General features: G+C 36.4%; 1 protein-coding gene across 2 annotated transcripts in view; it reads left to right on the top strand.

Moving 5' to 3' along the window:
• The first annotated feature begins 11,149 nt into the window (after positions 1–11,149).
• Pcmt (Protein-L-isoaspartate (D-aspartate) O-methyltransferase) overlaps positions 11,150–25,112 on the top strand; it is a 111,183-nt gene continuing 97,220 nt past the window's right edge. The window contains exon 1 of one of the 2 annotated variants that reach the window (XM_090399716.1): positions 11,150–11,242. The gene's annotated coding sequence lies outside the window, so the exon portion shown is untranslated. Of the gene's footprint in view, positions 11,243–11,439; positions 11,589–25,112 lie in introns of those variants that run through there. The other variant, XM_090399717.1, reaches the window with a different exon arrangement.

Raw genomic sequence — 25,112 nt, forward strand, 5'->3', positions numbered from 1 at the left:
CTTCTACTCAGCTTCATACCCATCATGGTGCATAATTTGGTATTCAATGTAAGTCGAAAGAAATGAGCTAATACACTGATGTCCAGAACTTAAGGGACAAAAACTATTTCTCAAGATTACAACTACAACAGACGAATCAGGTAATACAAATTCAGGTAATTTGTATAATTGACGGTTTGGAGTAGAAACCGGGTATATTCAAATTTTCGAATCGCGCACAAAAGAGATCACGTGGTGTCATTCAACAGGAAAAAGGCAAAAGGCTGCGCTAAGCGAATTGTGTTTGAAGGAAGTTCTTTTCATGAAGGAATAAAGTTGCATGCACTTGGATGTTTCCTAATGTCTTAAAGATATCATCTAGATGATTTGACGTGGTGAAGAATTATTGGAAAGCTTGAAGATGGCAGCAGAATTACTGATATCGCAAAGAGAGTTTGGAATCTCACATGGCAATGTATCCAGCCTCTGGGAAGCGTTTCAAACCATTAGAATGTGTTTCAGATGTTTGCTAAGAGGTCACTCTCGCTCTACCACGGAGCATTTTTGGTTATAACAGTAAAACATAATCGACGCACCACTGCAGGTCAGCTTGCAGTCGGCTCCATTGAAGCACAAATACGCGGACATCTCGACAAACTGTGGCAAGACATCTGCCTCAAGCACTCGAAGTCTGTTTCCTTTATTCACACCTCATTGTAGAGCACGTTTTCAGTAGTGTTTTATCCATTAAATTGAACAAGGAACCAATGAACTAATATACTCTTTACAGATGAGAGTCGTTTTAGTCCTTCCTCCGATTCCGGACGCTATTGATCTGGCGTGAAAGTGGGACTGCTTAATAACATGAGAATGTTCTTGAAAGGGGTAGATACGGCGATGCTGGGGTTATCGTGTGGGGGAGGCATCATGTTTATTGGACACACCGAGCTACAAGTGCTGGAAAAAGGGAATATGACTGGTGAACGATATTGCAACGAAGTTCTTCAACGTCATGTTCGATTGTTTCATGGTGCTATAGGCGAAGAATTCATTTGTATGGATGATAATAATGTCACACTACATCGTACACGAGCAACGGAGTGTCTTTTGGAGACTTGAGGATATTATTCGAATTAATCGTGGCCAGCATGCGTCCCGGATTTCAACCCCATAGAACACGTTTGGGATGCAATAGACAGATGCGTTACTGCTGCTCGAAATTCTCTTCCAGAAAGCGAACAAGGCCTTTTCCTTGATCTGAAGGAAGAGTGGGCCAATTTTTCTTAAGAACTCCTACATTACTTGGTGCTAAGCATGATATATGGTATAGGTCTGTGTAGCTCAGTGAAAGTGGCACTTTCGTCCTCTGCGCTTGGTCGCTCGAAGTTAGACTTAAGTTCAAGTCTAGTCGCCGACTGGAGAAACTTTTTCTAAGCCTTTCTTCGACCGGTTCCCGAGTTAGTCGATCTATGGCACAGGCAAGCGGATTTTTCCTCCTGGAAATTCTGGTTTTTCGTCCCGTAAACGTAAAAGAAAATCGACCGTAGTACTCACATTATTTCAGACAGTAACATATCTTGTTAGGGTTAGGCACCAAGAGATGGCAGCACTTTTTTGCCAGCGGCTTCGTCGGTGGCTGCAATGATTAGTGATAGACATGGGCCAGCTATCTCTGATTGGCTACCAGTGGAGATTGAACTGCGCACTCAGTCTCCAAAAGCTAGATAGGGTATAAAGGTCTTGTCTACTCTCTATAAGGGAATAAAAGGCATTAGCTGAAGCATGGTATGACATTGTGAGAGCTGTATTGCAATTCAGAGTGGACATATTCCATACTGAAATGCTTCTCTGCATAATTTTCTGTAAACACTGTACTACGTTCTTAGGAAATTTGTAACTTTTGGCAAAAACGTATCGCAATTTAATTTGTGCGAAATTTATGACACATTTTTTTTGTAATATAATTTATTAGTTGCCAGCAATAAACCTATCTCCATATCTGACTGTAGTCACCTACAGCCAGATATGGACTGCAGATGATTAAAAAACGCACTTTGTCCTTTGTTTTTGGACACCAGTATATTCACACATCAAGGGAACTCCCACATTGCACATTTACATAAATTAGACTTTTTAAGTTTCATTACTGGAATTGAAGAAATGCTACCAGTGACATCTTCATCAATGAGTGTATTTAAATTAATGACTTATTAGTTTTCCCCAGGATAACGATAAGTCTATCAACTTCAACTTTCAGTTTTCGTAATGTAAACGTTTGACATCGTTTACATTATGAAAGGCGAAATATACTTAGAGAACTTTTAATTTCGTTGCTGCAAGAAAAAATAGACGAATATCGTATAATTATTTGAAGTTGGTGAATTTTTGGTGAATTTTTGGCATTGATCCAGTATCCGGAGAGTTCACCGAAAAACAATTAACCAAAAGACAATTCATCGAACGCAATTCATCGAACGACAATTTATCGAAAAAGCAATTCATCGAAATTTAACCAATTGATCATTGTTTGAAGAAGCAAAAGAAAAACAGAAATGATATACAGCATTTATTATATTTTGGGCAAACTTAACGGCTCGTTGATTGTAAATAATGAAGATGGAATTGTTATGAACAAGTAAAAGCGCCGGAAGATTAATTGTCATTTCATTGAAATGTTTGTAGCAATTGTGCTATAGAAAATCGAGTTTAATAGGAAGAAAATTAGTTATTTACATAGACGAAATTACATTCAGAAAGGTCATACGACAGTAGAATGACAATAAATGTTTTCATGCAAATAGGAATGAAGAAACTTAATAGTTATCGTTAGTGCGCTTATATACATATTTTAATGACCTTTTTTATTATTACTTTATATGTGTGATATGTGGCATTTTTTCTGAACTCTACTTTGCTTGTTTCCTTTTTAAAATTTGGTGTTTTTTTTCTAAATTTGTCTCGGCATGATTTCTAATGTTCTGAGCTGCAGTGCATTTTCTCCTTATGCGTGATGTTGCGTCTATTGTCCAGTAAGGTCACCACAGAGGACGTCATCTTATCGCTCACCAGGTCACGTGATTTCTTTACGTGACGAGTAGAGCGGAGCAGCCAATCATCGTATAGTCATACTACCACCTTCCTGATAGTGTTGGCATTACCCAGAACTTTAACCGCCATTCCATAGACGATTTCTTTCTTTCTTCTTTCTTGTGTCGTTTTGACAAGCTGCTTTTCATAGCCGTCACTCATAATTCTTTCACTTTACACTAAACCTATTATAACATGAGCAGCAACTGCCCAACTTTTACTTGGGTTAGTTAAAGGTGACAAACAGACACCCAGTTCATTTGTTAAGGTTATTGCTAAGTGATAAGTTAGGTACCAACTCAAGTTCATCCATTTCACCTGGCTGACTCTCACCAGATCTGAACCTGGGTACTACTGAACTTCATTATAATGAAAACAAATATGTGTAAGCAAACAAGTGCCTGTATAAAGAGACAGAGAAAGAGAGTTTTTGAAACTTCACGAGTACCTTACACAGTGATGAGTGACTTGAACAAAGATACTGTCTCCTAGAATGTCATATTAATTTTGATTTTCTAATCCAAGTGGCACTCTAGGAGACAGTATTTTTATTCAATTCAAAACCTACAAGTCACTCATCATTGTGTAAGGTGCTCATCAGCATAACCCCATTAATATAGCATGCTGCTGGAAATCTCATCACACCATGGTGCATAACTTTACACTTGCTACCATCAAATTGATAGCCATTTTTTGTTTCCCGAAATTTCCAGCTTATTCAAATTATTCGGTTAGTGCTGGATAATAGTAACATCCCTGATTCCCTTCCCATCATCGGCAAACATTTGCATATCTCTTGTTTGACCCTCCTTATTAACATTAATGTATAGATTGAACAACAGTGGCCCAAGGACTGAACTCCGTGGTATACCACTGGTTACCTTAAATCGTAGATTCACACCCACCATATACCACTCTTTGATATCAGTCTGTCAACCATCCACTGATCCAAGTCAAGAGTTTATATACATCCCATATTCTCTAGTTTATGCAACAACCTTTCGTGTCGTATCCTATGAAATGTCTTAGCAAAATCCAACATTATCATAGTGTATCCATTTCTTTTATCCAACCCAGCTGTAAACGTTTGTTACAGCTGGGTTGATATCCCATCTGTCCAGATTGCCAAATTTTTATCAAGGTTATGCAACACCTTTTCAATTTTATTCTCATGCATCTTCCTCTTTTCATCCAATATAGTAGCAGTATTGTGCACCATATTACATATGCCTGGTTGATATATCACATCAAAATGAACACTCATTAATTGAACATTTTCATTAGCTTCTGACAGAAAAGTACTATCTGTATTCACTAAAGTTATTCTTCTGCATCCATTCTTTCTTTTGCTTCTGGCATAACGATAAAATTGTCTTTAGCCTGCAAAGAATGCCGATGGTAGGTAGGTAACTGAATCAGTTGAGATAGTTGAGTTACTGAGTGAGCACTTTGCAAAAGTATATCATCCAGGTGGTGACATTGCAGAAACGAATAAACCAGTAGATTATACGGGAATTGTGGTTAATGAAGTGGAGGTGAGTAGTCTATTGCATAACCTCAATGTCAATACATCTGTGGGATTGGATGGTATACCAGCTCGTGTTGAACGAGAAGCAGCTAAAGAATTGTCAGTACCCTTGACCATTTTGTTTAATTTGAGTCTCGGGTCTGGGTTAGTCCCGAGCGGGTGGAAAGAGGGGAAAATAGTTCCACTGCATAAAGGTGGTTCCAAGACTGCTATTGTAAATTACCGACCGATTAGCATATCAGGAATCATTGTCAAGATCTTAGAGAAATTAGTCAAGAAAAGAATACAGGATTGGATAGATGTAAATGGGATATTGTATGGGGGATAACATGGTTTTGTGAAGGGTAGATCATGCCTCAGTAACTTGCTCACGTTTTATAACACAGTGATGGCTGAACTGGATAGGGGTAATGGGTTTACAGTGATACTACTGGACCTTGCCAAGGCCTTTGATAAGATACCACATGGAACCCTAATCAGTAAACTGGAGCAGATGGGTATAGATATAGGGTTGGTGAGATGGATAAGAGGGTGGTTGAAGGAGAGATATCAAAGAGTGGTTTATTCAGGAGTGGAGTCTAAAAGACGTCTTGTGACTAGTGGAGTGCCACAGGGCTCTGTTCTTGGACCACTGCTTTTCAATTTGTTCATAAATGATATTGGAAAGGATCTGAGAGGAAGTTTTCACTTGTTTGCTGATGATGCAAAGTTGGGTAGAGCAATTGTGAGTGCACAGGATGTCAAAATTTTACAGGATGATTTGGATAGTTTGGAGGACTGGGCTAGGAAAAATGGATGTCAATTTAATGTGGCAAAGTGTAAGGTTATGCACTTTGGGGTGAAAAGAATTGCAGCAGTATATCGCATTGGTGGAACCATACTCCAGGAGATTGATGAGGCCAGGGATTTGGGAGTGTTGGTGGATAGGGAGTTGAAGTTTAGGGGGAACATTGCAAAAGTAACTAAAACAGCTCACCAAATCACTTGGCTTCTGAAAAATACTTTAACATGCAGAGACGAACAAGTTGTTGTTCCTCTGTATCGAGCCTTGATAAGACCCCATCTGGACTTCTGTGCCCAGCTATGGGCACCAGGGTTTCTTCGTGATGGGGAGGAAGTGGAGAGGGTCCAGAGACGAGTGACCAAGATGATAGCAGGTCTGTGGAATGAACCTTATGAGAATAGGTTGAAGATTTGTGGGTTGCAGAAATTCGACGATAGGCGAAGGAGGGGTGATATGATTGAGACATTCAAATTACTGAAGGGTTTTTATAAGATTGATCCAGAAGATATTTTTGAAAATATGACTGGTGGTGGGAGGACTAGGGGCCATGCATGGAAGCTGGGCAAGAGCGTGGTTGACAAGGGTGTTAGAGCTAGGTTCTTTACTTGGAGAGTGGTAAATGAGTGGAATAAGCTTCCAGAGTCTGTTGTGGGTGCTACGACCGTGAATGAGTTCAAGGCAAGGTATGATAGATACTGTGTGAATGTTGAATAGTTGTTCTTGACATGATGTTAGGGCCTCCCTCGATGAGTCTGTCGACTCCTTGGAGTTTCCCGGAACAATAATAATAATTAATAATAATAGCTAATTTCGTTTGATATTCCGATTTAGCTTTCCGCACAATACTGTTCTGCACTTTATGTATTTTTCATAACTCCTCTTGCTCTTATTCTCACGATATTCTTTCCACATCTCTACACTCGCGATATTCTTCCCACATCATCTTCTTATGGATCTAATGCTTAATATGGTTGCACATCTATTTCAATCTCCACTGGCAGCCAATCAGAGATAGCTGGGCCAAAACTGCCACTAATTATGAGTGGCAACCGATGAAGAGATTGTCAAACAAGTACTGCCATCTCTTGGTACCTAACCCTAACAAGATATTCTGGTCTGTAATAGTGTGGGTTCTACAGTCGATTTTTTTGAGTTTCCCGGACGAAAAACCGGAGTTTCCGGGAGAAAAAAACAGGTTTGTCTCTGCCAAAGATCGACTAACTAAGGAATAGTAGAAGAAAGGCTTAGAAAAAGTTCCTCGAGTCGGCGACTAGAGGAACTTGAGTCTATCTTCGGGCAGCTTAACACAAAGGATGCAAGCGTCACTTCCACTGAGCTACACATAAAACAAAATTTATTCATATTTTATAAAAATTATTATAATTATTAATATTGAATTACTAATGAATAGCAAATACTCAAGTATACCAATGAACAGTGGGGGGAAGTATTGTGGAAGTTAAAATGCAGAGATGGTAAAAAATTCAGACTTCGGCAGATCACAAAAATTGCAGATGTTATTCAAAAGCCAAGCAGTTAAAGTGGGACGATGCAATTTTGATTCCCAGAGAGAGAGAGAGAGAGAGAGAGAGAGAGAAAGATTGATATCCAGATATCCATAGGAAGTCATAGAATGAGATGAAATGAGGGCTTAATAAAACAACTGAGTGAGAATGGTAATGAGAGAGAACAATGGAGAAATTTGAGAGGGACATATGTCCAATGGCATTATGCAATGAAATTCATTTTATGAAATAAATAAAAATTAGCTCCGTTAGAAGGTTTATTATTATATTATTTTTTTTTTATTCTGCTATCTTTATGTACAATCTTCATTACTTTTCTTTACTCATCCCTTATCTTTCTTCAATTTTTCCTTTAATTCATTTCCAAATCTCCCATTTTTAAACTTTCTTACTGTATCACAAATGTCACTTAAGATCTTGTTTTGATTCTGATGTGATAATTAAATTAGTTGAATAAATTATATCGCTTAACCTATATTTCTTTCGTTTTATCGTTTTTTTTTGTTAGTGTCTAGAAATATAATAAACTTAATGGGGGTCACAGTTAACCACTGATGCAATCTCACCCTTAATACTCTATATCACTATATTGTGCTTAACTGTGTGTGTGTGTGTGTGTGTGTGTGTGTGTGTGTGTGTGTGTGTGTGTGTGTGTGTGTGTGTGTGTGTGTGTGTGTGTGTGTGTGTGTGTGTGTGTGTGTGTGTGTGTGTGTGTGTGTGTCTTTTGGAAACCTCACAGATTGTTTTAATTGTATCTGTTATACTTTCAGCCACTTTATTGTTATTAGGCTGTTGAGTAGCATGGGTATAAGATGTGATCTCACTGCAGAACTCTAGGAATTGTTGAAGGATTCTGGGGTGTAGAGAATTGTGGTGGGTCGTGTTATGCCATACGTGTCTCTGTTGTTACGATAAGGACATGTATCGCGTAACATGACCCATCACAACTCTCTGCACCCCCAACATCCTTCAACAACTCATACGGTTCTGCAATGAGATCATATTTCATACCCACACTACTCAACAGCCTACCACAAAATTTAAAACACATAGACAATTACAGAACATTAAAACACGACCTGTGGAAGCTATACCAACACAATTAATATAGCACGCACACCTATTTTTGATTTTATAAACCACCAGCGTCCACCAACACCCGCTTTCCAGCCATAACATAAAAATACCAAAAATAAATAGTGTATGCTAATTCCACTCTCTTCATAAAAGCTAACCCTAGCTTCGAAGTAGGTGGTATTATCATCGCGTAATCAAATAATCTTCATTAGCCAATCAAAGTCACATTATTATTATTATTATTATTATTATTTATTTATTTTTTTTTTATTATTATTTTATTCACATAATTGATACACAGTCAAAACAAGATATCATATAAATAAAAATTTGACTGGTGATTCAGAACAATTCAGATTCTCCCCAAGAATCTAAGAATAGTCCGTCAGGTAGCGTCGTAAAATATGGACTGTTCCAAGTAATGCTGTTTTTTGTAGGTCATATGGGGTCAATTCATTGATTTTTAATTGCTGTAAATAGTTGGACAGCTTCTTTGAAGTTGCACCAAGTGCACCGATAACTATTGGGATGACTTTGGTGTGTTTAAGCCACAGTTGGCCAACTTCGATTGCCAGATCTCGATATTTAGTAATTTTTCCAGTTCTTTGTTGTTAATGTTGTTATCACTGGGTACTGCGATATTAATAATCCAAACCTGTCAATGTCGATGTTCGATAATTGTGATGTCAGGTCTATTGTGTTCCAAATGCCGATCAGTTTGTATTCTAAAGTCCCAGAGAATTTTTGCTGTTTCGTTTTCCAATACAGTCTCTATTTTATGCTGCCACCAGTTATCAGAAGTAAGAAAGCCATATTTTTTGCATACATGCCAATGAACTATTTTGGTCACTCGATCATGGCGGTATTTATAGTAAGTTTGTGCTATTTTGCTACAGGCACTGAGTAGATGTTCTATAGTCTCATCTTTCTGATCGCATAATCTGCATTTGCTGTTATTGATGTTGAAAATTTTTGCTTTGATTGTATTAGTTTGTTATACCTGTTCTTGAGCTGTTAGAATAAATCCTTCTGTTTCTTTTTTAATGTATCCGTGTTGTAACCATTGTCATGTCTTGTTCACGTCAGTTTTGTCCTCAGTATCTCGAAGAAATTGGCCATGCAAGGGTTTATTTTTCCAGTGCACATATCGGATATTTTGTTGTTCCTTTTTGTAATCGGATTTGTTTCCTGTTGCTTTTAGAAGGCCCTCTTGTGTAATTGCTTGAAGCATTGGCTGAGAGCTATTGTTGATGTAATTTCTTAAACCACTTTCTTCTTCTTCCACAGTTTGTCTCACTTGCAGCAGATCCCGTCCACCTATTCCCCTCGGTAGGTACAACCGGTCAACATCACTTCGTGGATGTAATGCATGATGCATAGTCATTAGTTTTCTAGTTTTGCGGTGTAGTTTGTCCAGGTCTTCTTTTGTCCAATTTATTATGCTAGATGTGTATCGGATCACTGGTATAGCCCAAGAATTCATTGCTGTAATTGTGTTTAATCCACTTAGTTTTGTTTTCATAATATTTCTAACTCTTTTGATGTATTCTCATGCTGTCTGTTGTTTAACTTTCGAGTGGAGAATATCATTGGCTTCTAATATTCCTTGGTATTTATAGTGTTCGTCAGCTGAAATTTATATATTTCTCTTGATCAAATTTAAAATTGCTAGTGTCATTAATTTTTCCTCGTTTAATAGATAAAATTGCGCATTTATCTAAACCAAATACCATTTTGATGTCCTGACTGAAAATACGAACTATGTTCAATAAAGAGTCTATTTGCTGGGCCGATTTTCCATATAGCTTCAAGTCATCCATATAAAACAGATGGGAAATTTTAATATTACATTTAGGAATTTCATACCCAAGTTTTGTTTTCTTCAGAATCATAGACAAATATATCAAAGGAATGTTGAAGAGCAATGGTGACAAGGAATCACCTTGGAAAATTCCACGTTTAATGCTGATATCTCCAAATCATTCATTATTCATTATTAATGTTGTTTTCCATGATTTCATAGCTATAGCCAGAAACGAACATATGTTTTTGCTAATTCCAAATATTTTTAGTGATTTTAGGATCCAGGAGTGTGGGAGGGAATCGAATGTGTTCTTGTAATCTATCCATGCCATGTTTAAATTAGTTTTTCGTCTTTTTGAGTTTCTGAGAATCAATTTATTAATAAGGATCTGGTCTTCTGTTCCTCTAGATTTTGAAAATTGCCTTTTTGTTCAATCGGATAAATCTGATTATCCGATAAGTAACGGTATATGGAATTTGCTATGATTGCAGTGAACAGCTTAAGCATAGTTGGTAGGCATGTTATTGGACGATAGTTACTTGGGCCTGCACCATTATCCTTATCTTTCATGAAGAGAAAAGTGCGCCCAGATATCATCCAGTCTTCCACTGAGCCAGACTGCAACAAATAATTAAATTGTTATTAAATTCTCTTCCCTTCTCCAGACGGGTTGAGTCCCAACTGGACAAGAGACTTACATCATCTACGTGTATATATATATATATGTGTGATTGGTCTTCCATTGACTTTTACTCCATTAGTTGAGGACAATGCTTCTTTAATAAGTTACTTAATGAAGAGAAAGAGTGGACATCCTTGTATCCTTGTATGACTCTTCGTTTGATTTCATATTTGCTTAGTTATGATATTTTTATATCGAACTGCTGCACTTGTGTTCTGATAGTAGTTTGACACAAATTTTAGTATCTCAAAGTCTATGTTTTTTTTATTAATATTTTAATAAGTTTTCCTCTATTGACAGAATGAAATGCTTGTTTAAAATTCACAAAACAGCAATAAAGGTCTCTCTCTCCTTGTTCTGCGATTTCGACTAGACAATGAAGAGTAAAGATATAGTCAATTTTTGACCCTTTTTTTTAATATAAAGCTAGCTTCCCCCCCCCCTATTAGCTGTCTGTAAATATTACTTGGATTATTCCGTATTTTTTACAAAGATTTTGTAAGAGTGATCGAGAAGAATAATTGGATTATAATTGTTCCATTTTGATCACCTTTTATGTATATAATAAACTTATATTTATATATATAAACATATTATTATATATTAATGTATGGTTTCTCAACTCATAATTTATTTTTGATTTTATTAAATTTCTGCATATTTCATATATTATGATTTTGATTTCTAGGTGGTGGTGGTGTTTAGTAACTAAGCAACTTTTTTTTTTCTCGTCTTGCTTATGTTGTGGGGAATGTGATCCTCACATATTGGGAATGTAAGTTCTTATTTTCTTAGGTATATAGAACGTCTTAAGATTTTGCCTGAGTTTTTGGCTTGGTGATGCTAAGAATTATGCAATATATAAGTTAACAAATGAAGGAAAAAATAGAAATTCAATAGAAAGATAAACAATATTTAGCCGCCGGCCAAAAGCCAACCATTAATTTTGTTAGAAGGCACCTTTAGGCTTAAATGAGCTAACCCAACCCTTTCGTGTTGACGCAGTTGATATGATCATGTTTGAAGGTAACAGCGTTTGGAGAGTAAGAAAGCAGAACTAGTTCTCCTAAATATCTTTGAACTCGCTTCTCCTCCCTCCCCTCGTGGAATGTTAATTTAAAGTTAGTAATATAAATATATCATTTTGTTATTGTATTCGGTATGATCGTCGTTGTATTTGTCATAATAGGAAAAGAATCACAAATGATTCTTTTCCTTGGTGGATGTAGTAGCGATGCATACTACATCCACCAACTCAGCGAAGTGGCTGAGGTGGTGTAGTAGCTACAGAGGACTCTAGCAGAGACAATATATATTTCATTTAGAAATGGGAGGAATGTGTGAAGTCTTGATTTTACGTTTTATTTATTTATTTTTGGTGAAAGGTTATTACCTACGTATTTTCATTTTAAAAGGTCATTACCTGTAGAAATAAAGTTTCTTTGACATTTATATTAGCGGAATAATCTCTGTTCACTTCTATATTTTGATCGCATTTTTATAAGACCAACTATCAGGATTTTTCATATTTGATTTCAGATTGATATAAAATATAGGTATATATATGAAACAACCGAAATTGTTATTTGATAACAGCAACACCGGATAACTGCAAAGTATTTCATTTTTTATAAAAATGATTAAAGACAAAAGCAACTACACTTTCATCAGAAATTACACTCTTGGTGTACTATTATTGTTTTCTTGTCTAGCATCTTGAAATTCATAGGCCTGTTTTAATTTTTTGAGGAATATTTATTATATTTTCCCCTATGATATAACTTATAATAGGAGTGTAATGTAACTTAGAACATATTATAACTTATTGAGGCCATTAGAACAAAATATACAGTTAGATACTGCTATCCAACTGTATATTTCATCCTCTGTAGACCAGGGGATGAAAAAGATGGAGATAGTATGCATCGGCAAATGGACTCAATGAGCAGAGAACAGGTAATTATTATGGGTGATGATTTCAACTATGGGAACATAGATTGAAAAGAGGACACATGGGATGAAGGAAATGGAATTTATGCAGTTATTAAGGGATAATTACCTGAGATGGCATGTGATGGAATATACTAAGAGTTCAAGAGTGCTCAATCTGGTAATTGCATCTGAGAATTTGTCTATAATGAATGACTACGTTGCCACCAATTGGTTAGAGTGATCATATGGTCCTGACCTGGGAAGTGGTAAATGTGTGGAATTTTTAGTTAAGATGGGTATATGTGAAATTACAGGACTAGTAAGTATGACAAGTTTAGGAGATTGCTTGGATCAGTTCTATGGCATGTAAAACTGCAAGGGCTGGATGTTGATAGTGCATGAAAATGGTAAAAGAGTGTTTGAGGGAGGTAATGGCAGAACTGCATTCCTAGAGTCAGGAGAGTAAATCAAGTGGGAATTAAATGGATGAATATAATTAAGCTGGAGCTGCAAAAAAAAAAACAGAAACAATTGTGGAAGGAATTTAAGGAGAAAAGTGACCTGCAGGCACATGAACAGTACAAGGCACAGGCCAGAAGGGTAACTAATGTGGTAAGAAAGACAAAAGCAGACGAAAGGAAGTTAGCAATGCAGGCTAAAGAGAATCCCAAATAGTTCTTTCGATATGCTGCAAGTAAAAGAAAGAATGCATATGGCAGAATGATTTTAATGAATGCCAATGGTAAGCAGGTAACTGAATCGGTCAAGATATTAGAGTTACTAAGTGAACACTTTGCAAGAGTATATCATCCAGGTCGTTATATTGCAGGAATGAGAGAAGCAAAGGCTTATGTGGGAACTGAGGTAAATGAAATGGAGGTGCTTATCATATTACAGAACCTTAATGTGAATACAGCTGTGGGATTGAAACAGTAAGAAGGTATACCAGCTCGAGTTTTATGTGAAGCAGCGAGGGAATTGTCAGTGCTCTTTACCATATTGTTTAATCTAAGTCTCAGCTTTGGGTTAGTCCCAAGAGGGTGGAAAATAGTTCCATTGCATAAAGGAGGCTCCGAGACTGATGTAGCAAATGACTGACCATTCAGCATATCAGGAGTTGTTGTCAAAGTATTGAAGAAGTTGGTCAAGAGCAAAATACAGGAATGGGTATATGGAAATAGGATACTCTATGGGAGCAGCATAGTTTTGTGAAGGGTAGGTCATGCCTCAGTAATTTGCTCACATTTTATAATATAGTGATGACTGAGTTGGATAAAGGAAATGGGTTTACAGTGATTCTGCTGGACTTTGCAAAGGCCTTTGACAGGATACCACATGGAATTCTAATAAGTAAACTGCTTGGGGAATATCAGAGAGTAGTTTATTCAGGAGTAGAGTCCAAAAGCAGACCTGTGACTAGTGGTGTGCTGCAGATTGTGTTCTTGGACTACTACTGTTTAATTTGTTCATTAATGATATAGAAAAGGATCTGAGGGTAACTGTTCAGTTGTTTGCTGATGATGCAAAGTTGGGTAGAGCAATAGCTAATGCAGATGATGTCAGGGTTTTGCAGGATGATTTGAATAGATTGGCAGACTGGGCAAAGGAGAATGGATGTCAGTTTAATTTAATGGATGTTATTTTGGGGTGAAAAGATTACCAGCTGTATACTACATTGGTGGACTTTGCAAAGTCCACCAATTTTTTTCCTGGGACTGTATTCCAGTCCCAGGAAAATTGACAAAGCCAGAGACTTGGGGAGTGTTAGGGGAGCACATAGCAAAAATGGATAAAGCAGCTCATCAGATCACTTGGTTACTGAAGAATACTTTGACAAGCAGGTTATTGTTCCTCTTTATCAAGCCTTGATATGACCCCATCTTGACTAGTGCATGCAGATCTAGGCACCAGGGTTTCTTGGTGGAGAAGATGGTAACAGGTCTATGGAATGAACCTTACAAGAACAGGTTGAAGATTTGTGGGTTACAGAAGCTGGTTGATAGGCAGAAAACGGGTGATATGATTGAGACATTACAAATTACTGAAGGGGTTTTATAAGATTAATTTAGAGGAAATTTTTCAGAACAAGTCTTGTGGTGAGAGAGCTACGGGCCATTCATGGAAACTGACTAAGAATGTGGTTAGCAAGGGTGTTAGAACTAGGTTTTGTTTTCTTAGAGAGTGGTGAATGAGAGGAATAAGTTGCTAGAGTCTGTTGTGGGTGTCATATCTAATTGAGTTCAAAGCAAACTATAATAGATACTGCACAAATGTTGGATAGTTCTTGACATTATGTAATTTTCCTGTTTGCTTAAATAATATGAATAAAGGAATTTTAATACATTACCATGTTAAAAGAAACAATTCATCACCTTCAGAATTTTTTAAATTGCAAGACTGCATGTAAAATTACTTTTTAAATACAAAAATTTCCTTGTTTTTTTTTTAATTGTAAATCTTATTCATTAAAGGTAGTAAATGTACTGCACCCATGTTGTGCATTAGCACAATGGGTGGGCTAAAGGTTAAATAATCCAGAAGCTCTACTGTAGAGAACTTCAACTGGAAGCATCACACAGAAGTGATCTTCCTGGACATTGCCGAAGCGTTCAATGAAATATGGCAAAATGGGCTTCTTTTCAAACTCTTATGGGCCAAATTTCCACTAGAGCTGGAGAAACTTACCATATTGTACCTCAGCTATCTTAAACTCTGAGTGATGCTTCAGGGAATTAGATCATCTGAATGCAACATCACTGTAGGTATCCATCAGAGCTCCCTACTATCCATATGGCTGACATCCCATGCAAAGTTACCACCACAATGCCCTATATGCAGATGATACTGCAATTATGGTTCACTCCTTGCAACCTAGATTGCTAACCAACAAACTGCAAAACACAGTCTCATTACTAACTAGAACCACTGTTCTAGTTAGTACTGAGACTGTGTTTATACGTTTTATAAAAAATAGTGAATTGATGTTATGTACACAAGAGCACTACAGTGCTATTTCCCAAGATAAGTGTTCCTGGAGGGCAGAGTTATCATGTTTGGCATCCCCATTCCATGGCAACCAATAGCCAAATACTTAGGGTTATAACTAGATAAAGGCCTTCACTTTACAACTCGTATTGATCATGTCTGTTCAAAAGCAAATAGGGCATTGGGGCAGCTATACTCATTACTGAATCAGCTTAGCTGGCTCAATCGAGAACTCAAAACTGTTGCTATACAAGATGATGATCAGGTGAGACCTAATGTGTGGCTAACCCGTGTGGAGTCACACAGCAGATTTAAACATTAGCAAACTAGAGACAATCTAAAACAAATGTTTACACATAGTGTTTAACATACCATGGTTTGTAAGAAACATATACAGCTTCACTAAGAAGCTGATATTCCTGAGATCAACCTTTCCTGGGTGAAAAGCTGCAATTTTCTTTGCAAATGCTGTTATCCATCCTAGCCCACTAATCTGTGAGGTGGTAGACTACAGTGAGCATCTTCTTCCTAGCGTTATGTCCTGCTAGAGTCTGCTGATGCATGATGTGACTTTGGAAGACCCCTCCCCCCCACTTCCCTCATCCAGCTTGTTGCAGAGCCTGATGTTGGAAGAACACACACACAAGTGAATGTATGAAGGTGAAAGGCAATCACAAACATCCATGCCTTAAATGGGATTTGAACCTGCAGCCTCTTGGCTGGAGAGTGGTTATGCTAACCACTCGGCCATCCAGGCTGGCTGCAGTGAACATGATCTTGCAAAACATAAATGTCCCAAACCATACTGAACAGGTAAGTTTTATTAAGACCCACTGCCAGAAGCCCAAATTGGATGAGCCAAAGGCTCAGTAATATTCCAAGTTCGTTATGGTCTGTCACCTAGATTATTACTATTATTATTATTATTAACATCTGTCCTCCACGGAGTCGGAGACTCATTGTGAGAGGTACACTCTATTGTTCACAATGTTCATCCAACCGTGCTTTAAACCAATTCAATGTGTCTGCATTCACGACACAAGTAGGCAATGCATTCCACTCACCAACCACTCTCCATGTAAAGAACCTCCTCGCTCCTCTACTCAGATCCTCCTTATAAAGTTTCCAGTGATGGCTTCTTGTTCAACCCCCCCCCCTTCCATTTCTATGAAAAATCTCTTCCATGTCAATCTGATAACAATCCCGACTAGCTTATGTCTCAATCATATCCTCTCTCTCTCTCTTTCCTATTCAAGAGGCTTTGCAACTTACATTCTCTCAATCTGTCCTTGTATTCCACATTCCAAAGACCACTGAACACCTTTATGAATCTTCTCTGGAACCCTTTCCAACATATCCTTGTCACCATGAAAACCCACGACCAAATCTGTGCACAATAATCCATATAAGGCCTGATCAAGACCTTATGCATTGGCATCATAACCTCTCTATTTCTACACGTCAGAGTCCTCCACACATTGCCATTATTCGATGTGACGTCTTCACAACTTGTGCAACGTGACTTCTGAATTTCAGGTTCTTGTCCACCATCACTCCTAAATCTCTCATTTCCTCTACTTCCTTTAAAGTTTCTCCACCAAATGTATACTTTACATCCCATTGTTGCTTACCAAATCTCAATACCTTACTTTGTAACATTGAACTAACAGTTCCACTTACCTACCCATTCATGCAATCTATTCAAGTCCTCTTGTAAGGCCATAACATCCTCTTGACTCTACATTGCTTTCCCCAGTTTAGCCTCATCTGCAAACAGCTGCATTTCACTAGTTAAACCCATCCCAATATCATTAACATACAAATTGAACAACAATGGCCAAAAACTGACCCCTGCGACCCACCACTAGTGACCTACCTCTTTTGGGATACCACACACCCCATATACAACTTTTTGATACCTATCTGACAGCCAGTCACTGATCCAATCGAGAAGTCTGTTATCCAATCCTATCTGTTTTAGTTTAAGAGCTTATCTATCAAAAGCCTTTGCAAAATCTAAGTACACCACTGTATATGTATCTCCTGTGTCCAAGGTATTTGTCATCTTGTTATAGTACATAAATTAGGGAAACATGATCTCCCCTTATCAACCCATTTCTGTATCAATTCCTACCTCTTACCAAACTCCAGATATACAGACCAGCCTATAATTTGAAGGTACAGCCTTGTCACCATCTTTATGCAGTGGAACAATTTTATCCTCTTTCCACTCCCTTGGAACCTGTGTGCTGTCACAAGACTTTTATTTAACAGGCATGTCAGTGCTACTGCCAATTCCCTTAAGATGTGTGATGATATGTCATCAAATCCTATCGCCTTATTGACATCAAGTTTATTTTCTCAAATACCTCCTGCTCACTCTCAGTTAAGCCATCCTCTCCTATGTCCTCTACACTTAAGTTCCTCATGATTCCATCCTGATCAGGATGAAACACCCTTATAAATTGATCATTGAATACTTGATCAATATCTTCTGCGGCAGTTATCATTCTACCATTTTCATTCATTAACTTCATCTTACAATGATCATTCTTCCTTCTACTTGCCACTTATCTAGAACGTCTCTAGGGTTTTTTCTTTGCCTGATTTACCAATTTCTGCTCATACTCTACTTTTGTTTTCCTTATTGAGTCACTCTCCTAGCTTGTTCTTTATAATTTCATGTAACTGATTATTACCATTATTCGCCTTGTAGTTCCTTCAAAGTACTTTCTTTTTCCAGATTTCATGATTAAGCTCCACATTCATCCATTTTACATCTACCATATTCAGCCTTTTGGACTTCAGAATACATTCACACATTGATGCTGTTATGTATTTCTTTGTCAGTTCCCATGCAGCATTTATTTCTTTATCGCTCAACTCCTTGTTCCATGTTATAGCTCCAAGCTGTCTCTTATCATAATCACCAGTCTTATAATTCCACATATATCCTTTCCTCACAAAAGTCTGCATATGACTAGCCACAACACAGGTGATTACTTCATGATCACTTTCACCAACTGGAGGAAAGTGCAACCCCCCTCACATTTACATCCTCTGATGAAATGATCAGATCTAGAACTCGAGCTTATATGTGTCCTCCTTTACGTGCTGCCTGAAATAGTGATCTCTCAAGAACTCAATTCATTTTCCTTATTCCCAAATGCTATCTCTTCATTCCAGTCTATACTGTCATAATTAAAGTTACCCATAATAATTACCCTTCCTTTGTTCACTAATCCAAGTTGTTTATACATTTCATCACCACCTTTCACATTCCAAGGCCTATACAACATCCAGCTAAATATGTCTTACTCTCAACCTCCATGTTACATCACACTGTCTCATAACCATTGCCACTATTTCTCCCCCTTTCATGCCTACCCTATGTGGACTTAATTCCCCTGCTGTTATCAGCAGCACCCCGTCCTCATTTCTTGCCCTTTCTATCCTCACGAAATATCATCTTCATTCAACCATGTTTCACTTATTCCAATGATTTTGGGATGAGTTTACTCATCCCAAAATCATTGGAACCACTTCATTCCCCTTATTTCTGATACTTCTGGCATTTGTGAACAAATACAGCAGTTCATTTTTAGGTCTGTAGCCAGTCTTATCCAATTCATGTATTGGTTGTGATTTCCCTGCCATACCTGCCTAATCACCACTTACCACATATCTGCTCAGTCTCAAATTTTGCACCCACATCACAATATACTCCTTCCAACAACTCCATCTTCATACACACATTCACTGCCGCTTTCAACATCTACTCTCTCTATGCCATGTCTCCCTTTCCATCCGAGCCTCCCTTGTTTCCCTATTCCTCTTGCATTCCTGTTCTCTTTATCTCTCACACTACTACTGTTTCCACTGCCAAGCACTTCTGTCTCTTCAATACCACTCCTGATTTTTCCCTTCATCTCTTTCTTCTAATCTCTTGTATGTATCACACACACACACTACTTCCATCCAGCAACACTTTCTCCATTACACTCACTCCAAAGTCATATAAATGCAATTAATCACACCTGTATAATTTCATTCTGCCTTCAAACATATCATACACCACAAACTGCACTCCCTTCTCCTCACACAGTTCTGCTAGCATACCATTCATGTTTTTGACTATCTGTTGCAACTCATCGTCATCATACCTCAGCAACACACTGCACAACCTTTCCTAATATTCCCAGGCCTTATCTTATCTTATGACTGTTGTCTTTCATTCTTCTCAACAGTGACTAAAATATCTCAAAACAAACATTCCAAAAAACCATAATGAACAAGTAGTTTTTTTTTTTTTTATAAAAAAAGACATTATCATCATAATGCTAATTACAGATATGGACCATGTTGGTCTGTTCCAGTCTCTTTATTCATCTAATATCCTCTTTTGAAGTGTACCTGGCCTTCTCTTTCCATTGGTTTATATTTTATTAATTGTTTAGGATATCGGGTGTTGTCCATTCGGTTTACATGTTCTATTTGGAAAAACTAATTGTTTAGTTTTTCTTCTGTTAATTTTATTTTTAGTTCTTTTAAAATATCTTTGTTCCTTTTTTTTTCTCATAATGCGTATTTTGCAGCTCCATCATGCCTGATGGAGCTGCTCTTTTCATGAATCTCATTTCACTTGTTTTTATTCTTTGTTTATCTTATGCCCAAATTTTGCTGCAATATAATAATGTAGGCACTGCTAAAGTATTGTATATTTTCAAGCATGTTTCCTTTTGTACAATATTTGAATTGAGTGTTCTGTTTATCAGGGCTATAATCTGAAAAAATTCTGAAGTTTTTAATTTTTATGCCTTTTTCTCCTTCATATGATATTTCACATCCAAGATAATTAAAAGTATTTATCTGTTCTATTATTTTATTATTAATAACTATTTTACTTCTAACTGGAGTTTGGCATGGAATGCCATTGTTTTAGTTTTATCTATGGATATTTTCATTTCAAACTGTTCTACTATAATGTTTAAATTATATATTGCTCTTTGTAAATTGTTTTCCTTATCTCATATTGTTACCTGATCATCTGTAAATAATAGCATTTTTATTTTGTTATTCCAGGAAGTTTCTATACCTGGATTATTTAAGGTGTTCCAGTGTATTAATATTTCATTAATATAAATATTTAAAAAAAGTATTGGAGAGAGAGGGCATCCCTGTCTTACTCTCCTCTATTTATAGATTGTTTTTTGGACATTTTTTCATTTATTTTTTTTAATTTCATTATCTTTGTATATATTTAATACCACATATAGTAAAATATTAGGTATATTTATTCTTTGTAATATATCAAACAGTAGTATATATCTTTGCCAGATGCTTTTTCATAATCTATAAACCTAAGATGAGTTTCTAATAAAAAAAAAAAAAAAAAAAAAAAAAAAAAAAAGACTCACTGGTAGCCAGTAGCCCACAATGGTGAGCCAAATGCTCATTAATATTCCTTAATCCAAAAATTTTGTTGTAAATCTCACAAAGGGATAATGGACCACAGGTTTAATCCATCTATCATTCCAGAACAGTTAAGACCAGTTGTGGTACTTTTTCAAGTCACCTCATATCTCCAATAAGCAAGGTGGAGATTTCACACTGGGTGTATAAATTAATCAACCTGTGTCCGTGGAGATTAGAACCCCCCCACCCTCCCCATTTTGTTAGTTGGAGAGCAGTTATGTTATTTACTTGGTCACCCAGACCAGCTGATCTTTTAATTAATACTTGAATAAGCAGAAAGAATATAAATGCATGAAAAGTTTATTAACCATAAGTTACTTATTGTTAGATATTCGTTATTAAAGTATCTATATAGTTGATATTTAATTAATGTAAATAGCATGTTTGTTTTTATTCTCCATATAGATTCTTGAAAATTTTGAAGAAATAAAATTATTTTGGCATTTAGATGAATTTATTGCTTTTTTTTTAATGTGAAAACACGGATTATATGATCAATACCAAAAAGTGATTAATATAGGTAGATGATTATCAGGACATCTTTTGAGCAATTGGTATTAACTTAGTAATAGAACATCAATTTGCTAATTTTAACTTTCATGTACTCTTCAAGTAAAAGCAGGTTAACTAAATGATGACAAACATCTGGCTTAACAAAAACTTGCCTCTGGAGCATCTCCAATGCATTCACATTCCTAAGAAATTCAAGCTACCAGATCATAGTCTAGATATGGTTGTATTAATGTCTTGTAAAGCTGAATTATAACCACCTTATTTTTGCATGTCTGTGTATTTAGCATTCAAGTGATCCTTTGAGTTTTGCTCACTTTTGTAGTGTGCCCCCTGAATTTAAATCCTTGGCCTCATCAGTTTCATACAGTCTGGTTTCCATCAGTGTAATACAAAGATTGTAATCTTTTAATCCCAAAGCACATAACCTTACACTTTACCACATTGAACTTGAAACCTTTGTCCTTTGTCCATATGGGCAGTTTAATTTGTTCTGCAGTATATTTACACCATCTTTTACTAACTATTGCTCTTAATTTTACATCATCTGGAAGCAACTGAATTCCCCCTCACATCATTCCTATATAGAACATAGAACACAACTTATGGCATATAGCATAGTATAATTTGTTTTCCATATTTTTTCCATATTATACGGCCCTTAAAAAATGACAGTTGGTGTAATTGATGTAACTGGTAATTGACTGTTTATGGTCCATTGTGCTGTAGTGTGAGCTAGTTTTATATGAAAATATTCATATTTCAATTTGAATATTTTCATATAAAGGATTTGCAGTTCAGATGCAATTTCATTTGTATTATAATCTTGTTATAGTTTATGACGAGGGGGGGGTAAAACAAGAGCCATTGCTGGAAACTGTATAAGGAGGGTGTGAGCAGAGGAGTGAGGAGAATGTTCTTTGCATGGAGAGTGGTTGATGAGTGGAATGCATTGACTGAGTGTTTTGTGAATGTAGACGTATTGAATCAGTTTAAGGCATGGTTGGATGAGCATGTGTGATAGAGTGTACCCTCCATAATGAGTCTCTGACTCTGTGGAGGTCAGATGTTAATAATAATAATCTTTTGAGATGATTCAGGTTTGAAATGCTTCTTTCTACTGCGTGCATTGCTACAGATGAAATAAATAATTATTATTATATGGTATCTTTATGGAGTCAGAAGACTCATTGTGGAAAACCCATTATTCATATAATACTTATCATACCTCTCCTTAAACTCATGCACTGAGGAAGCACTCACAACCTCCTCTGGCAACCCATTCACCATCCCTCAAGCAAAATATATAGTCCAAAACAACCCGCCTTTACTAATCGCACTCTTACTCAATTTCTCGTTCTTTCCCTTCTTGTCACGTACTGAAAAAAAGTCTTCAGTGTCAATCCTGTAAAACCCTTTTAATAACTTATATGCTTTTTCTTTTTTACCTGTCTATTAGTTTTTGGAGCCTTCAGACCTTCAACCACCTGGATTCTGTGTGGGGGTGGTCAGATCTGCATGCAGTAGTCCAGATTTAATGTGGCTTTATTTAAAGGGGAATGATAACTTCCCTATCCCTGTTTGTCAGTGTGTTCTTCAACAACCTGATGTGTTTTTTTGCAGTATGTCCTCTAAACTTCAACTTCCTGTCCACAATCTTCTCCCGGTCTCTGGCCTCATCAGTTTCTTGCAGTTCAGCTCCATCAGTGTAGCACACAGCCTGAATTTCTTCTTTCCAAGGTACATCACTTTATACTAGGCCATGTTAAACTGGAAGCCATTTACCTATGTCCATACTGCCAGTCTATGTAAGTCATTCTGCAGGATCTCTGTGTCACCTTCATTGACTGTTGCTCTTCTCAGTTTTGTATCATCAGCAAATGAATGAATATTTCTCATTAAATACCTATATCATTGATGCACAAATTAAACAACAGAGGACCAAGTACTTAGCTCTGAGCTGTACCACTAGTCATCTGCCTTCTCCTGGACTCATCTTCACAAACCACTCTTTGATATCTGCTCATTAGCCACTCTTGAATCCAAATCACCAGATTCATATTCATCCTCATTTTCTCCAATTTATGCAACAGAGTTCTATGTGGAATCCTGTCAGATATCTTTGCAAAGTCCAGCAGTATCACTAGTAGCTGTTTCCTTTATCCAACTTCATTGTCACTTAATAATTTGCTTAATTTTTATAATAAAGTCAAAACCTACCTTTTGCTGAACCATGTTGCCCCTATAAAGTATTATATTCCTATCTACCATGTCTCTCGAATTCTTTTACCAATTTCTTCAATACTTTAATTGGTACACCTAAGATACTCATTGTTCTATAATTTGCTAATTCTGTTTCAGAGCCTCCTGTATGCACTGATATATTGCTCTCTTTCCACTCCATTGGTATTTCTTAGTATTGAGGCTTAAATTAAACAGGTTGGTCAGAGGAGCTGATAATTTCATTTCATAATCATTAACTCAACTATTTGGTTCGCTTCTGTTATCTCCCTACTGTCAGCAGTTTTTAGTCATCTTAATCCACAGTTATTCCTCCGTTTATTCGTCATATGGCAGTTAAGGATTTCTTTTGGCCTCATCAGCTACATTTCTCTCATAATTAGGTTCGATTTTTTTTTACCATATAGGTCACTCTTCTTGCCTGTGCCTTGTTGCTCACGAGCATACTTATCATCTTTCTTTCTTTCTTTCTTTTTTTTTTTTTAATATTTTCTAAATTAGTATATATAGCAAATGATCAGTTTTGATTAGAAATAATTCTAGATATTTTTTCATTTGAAATCATATTTTTTGGTACTTCTTGACTTTGAAGATTTCTTTGAATTTTTCAGTATAAATTCAATACTTTTAGTAATTCCAAAAGAGTTTGTCAGTGATTAGTCTGAGAGGTTATTTGGCTATAAATATCTGAGTCCTATATATGAAGTATATGAATATTTATATCTTCTGGCTACTATATATATAGAGTAGCCAGAAGACGAATTGATTTCTGTATTAATAAAATTAGGTGATTTAAAATTATTCATATGGTTTGTAATCTTTTCTAGCTAGTTCTGGTTGTGTACTGGATATTAATTAATAGATTTTTGTAGTTTTTTTTCTGCTTTGGACCTTTAATATACTCATGTCAGGGCAAAAAGAAACTGGTTTGGGCAACAAGGGAATAATTTTTTTCTCAGAGGATTGCAAATAATGCAGCAGCATTGTAACAAGTGTATAACACTTTATGGGGAATTTGTAGAATAATGTGTAAATTACATGATTCTATTTTAATTCCTTCATGGTGATTATCACAAATTTTCTGCACTCTCATACGTAATACAAAATATGAATTGGGATAGGTTCTTCGATTATAATAAATTTGCATAGAAAGGAGGAGGGAGGAAGAAGGAATATGTTTGCTTCAGGATGTATTAGATTCATCATAATACATTAGCAAAACAAAAGGATGTATTAGAAAATAATAATTAAGGAGAATCCTACATTTGGTTGATATGTTTAAATTATTAAAAGATTAAAAGGTGTAAATATGTGAACCAACATTAATTAGACATGAATCATGTGAGAATAATTGGCAAATATAAGGGAGAGAAAGAACAGATGTGAATAGAAGTACATCACTTAGAAGCAAATGAATTACTAATAATTTGTAGTAGTGGTATGATATGTGTATCCAATAAGTTGTTGAGGTGAAGAAAATTACATGTGATCTTATAACCTCT

Source organism: Typopeltis vanoorti, chromosome 10 (assembly GCF_054136105.1).
Source record: "Typopeltis vanoorti isolate ZY-2024b chromosome 10, IOZ_Tvanoo_1.0, whole genome shotgun sequence".
Classification (NCBI taxonomy): Eukaryota; Metazoa; Arthropoda; class Arachnida; order Uropygi; family Thelyphonidae; genus Typopeltis; species Typopeltis vanoorti.